General features: G+C 38.2%; 1 long non-coding RNA gene across 1 annotated transcript; it reads left to right on the top strand.

Moving 5' to 3' along the window:
- Positions 1-4,878: 4,878 nt before the first annotated feature.
- On the top strand, positions 4,879-5,556 carry LOC108944403 (uncharacterized). The gene is made up of 3 exons (XR_001968436.3): positions 4,879-5,137; positions 5,229-5,286; positions 5,398-5,556. It is a non-coding gene; the product is annotated as an uncharacterized lncRNA (long non-coding RNA).
- Positions 5,557-9,689: the final 4,133 nt, after the last annotated feature.

Here is a 9,689-nt window from a genome sequence, read left to right as displayed (position 1 = left end):
GCGGCCGTAGATTTCATGTGCGGTCGCAGATCGACCTTCACACTGACAGGCAAAAAATTCAGAGAGTTGGTATTTTCAACATCTCAATTGTGCAGTCCGCAAGCTAATTGTGCGGCCGCAATGCTCTTTTGCTATAGCACCAAGAAATGTGCGGTTCTCACAATTAAAATGCGGTCTGCATTCCTTAGAACATTAGCCATAATTTCGTCCACAATTCCTGTAAGTCACACTCACCCCTGTAGAACACATCAAATCAGGTTAGAACAAAATATAACACCTAACTAAAAAATAAAAAGGAAAAGAAACATGGGTTGCCTCCCAAGAAGTGCCTGATTTAACGTCGCGGCACGACGCGAAATACCCTCAAGTGAAATGAATGACTGCCACGACGTGGCTATCTCCATCTTTTCCCAAGTAGTGCTTCACTTGGTGACCATTGACTCGGAATACTTCATCATTTTTATTCTTCAAGTCTAATGCACCAAAAGGTGTCACACCCATAATTTCAAAAGGACCACTCCATTTAGATTTTAGCTTCCCGGGAAACATCCTCAACCTTGAGTTAAACAATAATACCAGATCTCCCACCTTGAACTCTATGTTCCAAATGTATTTGTCATGAAGATATTTCATCTTTTATTTATATAAGGGTGAGCTTGCATAAGCATGGTACCGGAACTCATCCAATTCATTCAAATGTGCAACCCTCAAGTTAGCGGCTACATCCATTCAAGATTCAACTTCTTTAGAGCCCACATCGCCTTGTTCTCTAGCTCCACCAGAAGATGACAAGCTTTCCCGAACACCAACCGGTATGGCAACATTCAGATAGGTATTTTGTAAGCCGTCCAATAAGCCCATAATGCATCATCAAGCTTCTTAGACCAATCCGTCCGATTAGCATTCACCATTTTGGAGAAGATACTCTTTATTTCCCGATTGGAGACTTCCACTTTCCCGCTATCTTGTGGATGATAGGGGGTCGTAACTTTGTGAGTAACACTATACTTGCCAAGTAAAGTGTCGAAAGTTTTGTTGCAAAAATGTGACCCCACATCGCTTATAATTGCACGCGGAGTACCAAACCTTGTAAAAATATTCTTCTTCAAGAAAGCCACCACACTTTTCACCTCATTGTTGGGTAAAGCAATAGCCTCAACCCATTTGGACATATAATCCACCACGACCAAGATGTAGGTGTTCCCACAAGAGCTCACAAAAGGGCCCATGAAGTCAATACCCCACACATCGAAAATATCAATCTCAAAAATGGTTGTGAGAGGAATTTCATTCTACTTTGAGATCCCACCGGCCCGTTGGCATTCATCACATCTTTTCACTAACTCACTTTCATCCTTGTAAAGAGTAGGCCAATAGAAACTGCAACTAAGCAATTTGGCCTTCGTTCTTGCTTCACCATGATGACCACCATATGGAAAAGAATGACAAGCCCAAAGAATTTTACCTTGATCTTCTTCCAGTACACATCTTCTAATCACCCCATCTGTACAAATCCGAAAAAGGTATGGTTCATCCCAATAATAATCTTGACAATCCCATTTGAGCTTCTTCCTTTGTCTTGAAGAGAACTCATCCAGAATGATTCCGCACATAAGAAAATTTGCTAGATCCGCAAACCACGGCACCTATTTCATTTAAATTGCCAAAAGTTGCTCATCGAGGAAAGAGTCATTGATTTCAAGGCCATCATGCGGCCTCCCCTCCTCCTCCAAATGAGAAAAGTGGTCCGCCACTTGGTTTTCACTATCTTTTCTATCTTGGATGTCAATATCAAACTCTTGATACAATAGCACCCATCTCATCAACCGAGCTTTGGAGTCCTTTTTGCTCATAAGATAACGAAGCGCCGCATGATCTGTGTGGACAATGACTTTTGCACCCATCAAGTACGGGCGGAACTTCTCAATTGCAAACACTATGGCAAGGAGATCTTTATCCGTAACGGTATAATTTATTTGGGCACTATTGATGGTCTTACTAGTAGGGGTGGGCATAAAATCTGAAAAATCGAATTCCAAACCGAACCGAATTAATTTGATATTTCGATTTCGATTTTTTCAGTATTTCAGTTTCTTTGGTATTTCGGTTTATTTTGGTTCAGAAATTACTGTATTTTGGTAGTTCGGTACGGTATACGGTATTGTGTTTTTGATATTTTATTATTTTGGTATACCGAAATACCGAAATATTTTAATCCAAGCCCAACTTTATTTTTATTTTTTAGCCCAATAACCTTAAGCCCACACCCCAAAAGTCAAAACCCCTAATTCCCTAATCCCTTAGGCTTAGAGGCAGACAAGAAAAGGAAAAGCTACGCCTGTGGGCAGTATCTAAAAAACCCTTTCCCTTTCTATTTTCTAACCTAGGTCAAAATTTTCAACTTTGCTAGTTTGCTTGGTTGCTGCGGATTCACGAGTTACTACTCACGACTTCAATAGCTTCACGACCTTGGTGATGACGACTCCTCTCCTTGGTGATTGCTTGTTTTCTCATTGTTGATCTTCATTCTGGTTCATAACTTCTCCACTCTTCATTGTTGATCTTCATTCATGCAAGCTATAATCACATTTCTAAGTTAAGTTGCTTTTTAACTGAGCCATTTGTTTCAATTTCTTTGTTCTTGTTGCTTACAACCTTGGTATGTATTGATACATGTCATTGATTAAACTGGAATTGGCAATCAAATTAGAATTTTCCTGATTAGGATGTTAAACTGTCTAGAAATAGTCATTGTGAAGGACAAAAATCATTCATTGGCACTCTGTTTCTATCTTCTTGTTTGACATTTGCTTTCAAGTATGTCAATGATAATGCCAAGTTTATATTTTATGACTTTTTCCCTTCTCCTTTAAAGCTTACTGAATGAGTTGTCACTATAAAAGGAATGTCATAGATTCAATTTGGTCATTTACTCCAAATAGTTTTTCCTTATGGTGTGTGATCTCCTCTTGTACTAGGTTGTTCTCTGCTCATTACACGACCATTCGCCCTTGTAGTGTTTTGCTTGTAGTGTTCTATTTAGTGTTTTGGTTTTAACAATTTGTGTTTATATTTATTTTAATTTTGTATAGATGGCGGATGAAAGTAGAGTAAGTGATGTTGGTTCAACTGAAAGCTTACCTATTACTGATGATAGCAATGCCAACACAATTGATACTCAAGATTCTAAGAAAAGAAAAGCCATAGAACCTAGATCTGAAGTTTGAAAATATTTTGATAAATTTCAAGAAAATGGGGTCAGTAAAGCAAGGTGTAAATATTGTAAGCAAGCTTATGCTGCTAATTCATCTAAGAATGGAACAACAGGATTGAGAAGTCATTTGAATAGATGCAAAGAATACCCACCTAACATTGATAAAGATAATACTCAGACAAGGATAAACTTTCAATCTTGCCAAAATGATGGAGGATCGCTTTGAAAATTCGATCAAGAAGTGATTAGGAGGGCTTTAATTGAGATGATAGTTATTGATAAACTACCATTTAGTTTTGTGCTTTATGAAGTTTATGATAATAACTCAACCACTATTTCTTCTTCTTCTCGTAGAACAATAACAAGGGATTGTTATGAAGTTTATGGTGAATTGAAGCAAAAACTAAGAAGGTCTTTTAGAGAAGCACAACCAAATATTTGCCTCACAACAAACACATGGACTTCATTGCAATGTGTTTGACAGCTCACTTCATTGATAGAGATTGAAAGTTGCATAAAAGAATACTAAATTTTTGTCCTATCACTAGTCATAAGGGTGAAGAGATGGCTAAAGTAATTTATAATTATTTGCTTGAATGGAAATTAGACAAGGTGTTCACTGTTACCGTGGACAATGCTTCGTCAAATGATGTCACAGTCAAAGAATTGTCTAAAAAGTTAGATATATGAAAAACTAATATGATGAGTGGTAAAAATCTTCATGTGAGATGCATGGCTCATATACTTAATCTAATTGTGCAAGATGGTTTGAAAAAAATTGATGCTTCTGTCACATGTGTTAGAAATACTGTGAGGTACGTGAGATCGTCACCTGCAAAGACCTTAAAGTTTAAATAGTGTTGTGCATATGTCAAGTTAGAATGTACCAAAATATTGTATTTGGATGTTCCTACTAGGTGGAATTCCACTTATTTGATGTTGGATACGGCACAAAATTTTAAAAAGGCCTTTCACAAGTTTCATCTTTTTTATGATGGATTTTCTGCTTATCTTTGTTCTCATCTTTGTGAAGACGGTAGTAGTACAGGTCCTCTTGAATCTGATGATTGGGTGAATGTGAGGAATGTGATAAAGTTTCTTGGAAAATTTCATGAGCTCACAAAAAAAGTTTCAAGTTCGCGTTATGTCACTTGTAATGCTTATTTTGTCGATGTATCTGAACTTTATTGTCATTTAAAAATGTGTTTAATTAGTGAGGATGATCATTTGAGAAAAATGGCTGAGCGTATGCAAGAAAAGTTTAGAAGTATTGGGGTGAGCCTGAAAAGATGAATAAAATCATTTTTATTGCTTCCGTCTTGGATCCACGTAACAAGTTTGAATATGTTAGACTTGCACTTGATGAACTTTTTGGGAAGGAAAAGGGGAAGAAAATAAATGGTAAGGTGTATGCTTATATAAATTCTTTATTTGAAGAGTATCTAAAAAAGTATTCAACAGGAGTTTGTCCTCAATCTCCATCTAGATCTACTTCATTTGATAACACATCTAATATATCTAGTGGGAGTGTTATAACTGCATCATTAATAAGGACATAGCTTCACTTGAAGAAACAAAAGGAAGACAATGGAGGTGGGGTTGCTAAATCGGAGTTGGATAAATACATTAGTGCAAAACAAGAGCCTTTTAGTGAAGAATTTGATATCTTAAGTTGGTGGAAAACACATGCTCCTAGATTTCCTATTCTTTCAGAGATGGCTCGTGATGTGTTGGCCATTCTAATTTCTAGTATGGCATCGGAATGTGCATTTAGCACCGGTGGCCGTATTCTTGATTCATTTAGGAGTTCATTGACTCCTAAATGTATGCAAGCTCTTGTTTGTGTTCAAGATTGGCTTAGAGAAGAGAAGAATCCTATTAGTGTTGAAGAAGAGTGGGAGTATCTTGAGTAACTCGAACTTGGTAAGCTTTAATATTTTGAGTGTATTTTAGTTCAAAATAATATATTACACTTGTTTATGTTGTATGACATATTTGGTCGAATTATCTTTAGATATAGAAAATAATGGAAGCACTACTAGCATTGTTGATGTATAGTTGCAACTTGAGTGGTAAGTTAAATACTCTATTTGTTTGGTGATAATGATATACTTTTGTAGTTTTGTTCTTTTATCATCAAAAAATTATATTCTAACTTATGATTTTATTTTATGTTTTGTTAGGTTCAAGTTCAATCATGCCCCGTGCTACTAAAGTGCGCTCACATGTTTGGGAACACTTTGAGGTGGTAGAAGATAACGAAGAAGTTTGCAAAGTAGAGTGCAAGCACTGTGGTCGAGTCTTCAATGTTCATCCAAAGAGGGATGGCACATATGGTTTAAGGAAGCATGTCAGGGCTTGTCATGAACGTCTTCCAAAAATTCTTATTTAAGTTGAATTTAGTGAATTGAGACAATCTATATTATTTTGTCTTTTATTAGACTGCCTTGTTGTTGTTGCCTTGTGGTATTTTGCATTGTTGTTGCACTATAACAGTCTAACAAAGGAGTCGACTTGGAGTCTTGGACTGTGTTTAGACTTAAGTGTTCTGTTTTTCTGTATGGTAAAACTAATTGGGTTAACTGGTTAAGTGTTATGTTTTCTGTTCTTAATTGGTTTTGTTTTTGTACCAAGTGTTCTATTTGTTTTTAATTGGTCTTGTTCATTATATTGTTTATATAAGTGGGAGTTCTATGGTTTATGCATATGGTTTATACTGTTGTTGTGTGATTGAACTGTACAAAAAAGAAGCTGCATGGGAGATTTTGGTCAATCTGTTATATCATGCAGTTTGTATAGCAAAAAAGAAGCAGCAGGGAAGTTTGTTTTGTTTGCTAAATTTTAAATCCCACCTTCAAATTCTTCTTTCCATTGTAATATTTGTTTTAGGCTCATAAAATGCAGCCAGTGATGTTATTGGAAATAATTATTGATCAACTTTTTGTAATATGTTTGTAGTCTTGACATTTACATGGAATAATCTGTTGAGATGACCAACATGAAACAGTTTATATGGCTTTTGAACTAACGCGCAAACTCCTCAATGTGCAGGGAAGTGAATATTCACAGTTTGTGTAAACAACATGTGTTGCAGGTTACTTATCTTAGATTCTAGTAGTGTAATGACAAAACATCCCTACAAGTTCTCATACAACAGGTGTGAAACCGAAACCGTACCGAATCGTACCGAACCAAATAAGAAAATACTGAACCGTACCGAACTACTTTGCTACGATATTTGGTATGCACAATTGATGTATCGAATACCAAAGTACCGAATATTAATTTATAAATACCATACCAAAGTACCGAACGCCCACCCCTACTTACTAGAATAGTAGACCGGGTGAAAAATATTGTTGATGTGTTGCCCCAAAATAGCCCCCACCGCTACGTCACTTGCATCACACATGAGTTCAAAAGGTACACTCTAATTTGGAGCAGTGATGATGGGAGTAGTTGTCAACTTGAGCTTCAATAATTCAAAAGCTCGCATGCAATCATCATTGAAGTTAAACTTGGCATCCTTCTCAAGAAGCTTGCACAACAGGTTCACCACCTTAGAGAAATCTTTGATGAAGTGCCGGTAAAAACCCGTGTGGCCTAAGAAACTTCGCACACCCTTCACCGAAGTTGGAGGTGGAAGTTTAAAAATTACCTCAATCTTTGCCTTGTCAACTTCAATTTTATTCTTTGAGATTTTATGGCCAAGGACAATGCCTTCCTCAACCATGAAATGGCATTTCTCCCAATTGAGCACCAAATTGGTTTCTTCACATCTAGCCAACACTTTGTCCAGATTTTCAAGACAATCATCAAAAGAGTCTCCAACCGCCGAGAAGTCATCCATGAAAACTTTAAGGTACTCCTCCACCATGTCCTTGAAAATAGCCATCATACACCTTTGACAAGTCGCCGGTGCATTACACAAACCAAATGGCATCCACTTGAAAGAAAAAGTACCATAGGGACATGTATAGGTTGTTTTCTATTTATCTTCCAGAGCAATAAGAATTTGATTGTAGCCAGAATACCCATCAAGAAAGCATGGCCGGCCAATCTATCGAGCATTTGATCTAAGAAAGGAAGTAGAAAGTGATCTTTCCTTGTGACTTTGTTGAGCTTGCGATAGTCCATACACACCCTCCAACCAATCACCCTTCTTATAGGAATCAACTAATTCTTTTCATTGGTGACCACCGTCATGCTCCCCTTCTTTGGTACACATTGAACCAGAGAAGTCCACGAACTATCGGAGATGGGCTAGACAACCCCGGCATCCAACCAATTGATAATCTCCTTATTGACAACTTCTTGCATAGCCTCATTGAGTATCCTTTGATGTTCAATGGATGGTTTGGTGCCATCCTCCAACTTGATCTTATGCATGCAAAAGGCCGGGCTTATCCCCCGAATATCCGCCAAGGTCCACCCAATAGCTTTCTTCCTCTTTTATAGCACCGCCAATGTGAAATCTTCATGCACGTTAGTCAAACAAGAAGAAAGAATAACCGGTAAAGTAGAACATGGACCAAGAAATTTATACCCAAGATGTGGAGGCAATGGCTTCAACTCCAAGGTAGGAGGCTCTTCATTAGAAGGCTTTGTAGGAGGAGTTGTCCTATTTTCAAGATCTAAGGACAATTTTCGGGGTGCGTAGTTGTATGACCCCATTCCTTGCAGAGAGTTCACATATTCCATGAAGTCATCCATCTCGTCATCATCAAAGTTGAGCAAGGCGGCCTCCAACATATCACCAACATTGATTGTAGAACTTGTTTCATCAACAATAGCATCGGTGACCAAGTCCACAAAAGAACACACCTCATTGCTCTTTGGTTGCCGCATGGACTTACACAAATGGAATACCACTTTTTCATCACCGACCCGGAAGGTAAGTTCTCTGGCTTCAACATCACAAAGAGCCTTCCCCGTAGCAAGGAAAGGTCTTCCAAGAATAATCAACACTTCATAATCAACCTCGCAATCTAGAATAACAAAATCCGCCGGAAGAATAAATTTATCAACACAAACCAAGACATCTTCAGTCTTACCCAAAGGCCTCTTCATGGTACGATCGGCCATTTGCAATCTCATAGAGGTGGGTCTTGGTTACCCAATTCCCAAAGCCTTGAAAATCAAAAAGGGCATTAAATTGATACTTGCCCCAAGATCACAAAGAGCTTTAGCAAACTCGGCACTCCCAATTATACACGGAATCGTGAAAGCACTGAGATCCTCCAACTTAGGAGCCATTGAATGCACAATTGCACTCACTTAATGAGTGACTTTGATGGTTTCAAAATTCATTAACCACTTCTTTGTCACAAGATCCTTCATAAACTTTGCATAACCAGGCATTTGTTCCAAAGCTTCAACTAATGGCACATTAATTGAGAGACTCTTCATCATTTGAATGAACTTCTTGAATTGATTCTCACCATTTTGCTTGGAAAGTCTTTGAAGGTATGGAAGTGGAGGCTTAGGCAATGGTGCCTTAGCTTTTTGCACTACAGGCTCTGGTATGTCAATAATGTGTTCCCTAGACGGGTTCACTTCCTCTTGAGTCTCTTCCACACTATCATTAATATCAATCCAAACTTTATCATTAGGTTGCACCACATTATTCGGGATTTCCTCTTCTTGCACCATTTGATAATCATCAACAAGTTTCCTTTGACTTGAGGTGAGTGCATTCCCACCTTTTTCACTTCTTGTGGTAATGGCCATGGCATATCCCGTGTTGTTTACACCTTTTGGGTTTACTACCGTGTCACTTGGTAGTGCCCCCTTAGGACGAGAATTTAGAGCTTGAGAGATTTGCCCCATATGAACATCTAAGTTGCGGATTGATGTGTCATATGAGGCAAGTTGGGCATCCGAATCGGCATTCTTTTCCATCATTTGCTTGAACATATTTTCAATATGCCCCATCTCATTGTTTGAAGAACTTCAACCATGGGACGGATAAGGAGGCGGGTTGCTCGGTTGTTGATACATCGGGGGCCTTTGAAAACCCGACCCCCGGTTGCCTTGATTATTGTTCCATACGCCTTGATTGATACCCCCCCCCTAGTTTCCTTGGTTATTTCTACTCCAATTTCCTTGATTGTTATTGTTATGCCAATTTCCTTGATTGTTGTTTCCGCTCCAATTGCATTGATTGTTAGAATTCCAATTGCCTTGATTGTTTTGAGGTCACCATTGTTGTTGGATTTGGCCTTGGAAATTATTTCTTTTCCCTTGAAAATTGTTCATATATTTCACATCCTCTTCGTGTTCATTATAGGAATCATCTTGCTCAAAACTACACATAGTTCTCCACTTTATTTGCACTTGTGGACCCTTGGTCCTCCTCTTGTTCACCATCATGTTCACTCCCTCCATGGCATTGACTTGCTTGAGATTTTGCACTTGATTCAATTAGGCCTTTGCTAGTTGCGTCATGGTGGTTGTCAATTCGGCAATGGCTTGC

Source organism: Nicotiana tomentosiformis, chromosome 8 (assembly GCF_000390325.3).
Source record: "Nicotiana tomentosiformis chromosome 8, ASM39032v3, whole genome shotgun sequence".
Taxonomy (NCBI): domain Eukaryota; kingdom Viridiplantae; phylum Streptophyta; class Magnoliopsida; order Solanales; family Solanaceae; genus Nicotiana; species Nicotiana tomentosiformis.
This window is presented reverse-complemented; position numbering and strand designations above follow the sequence as displayed.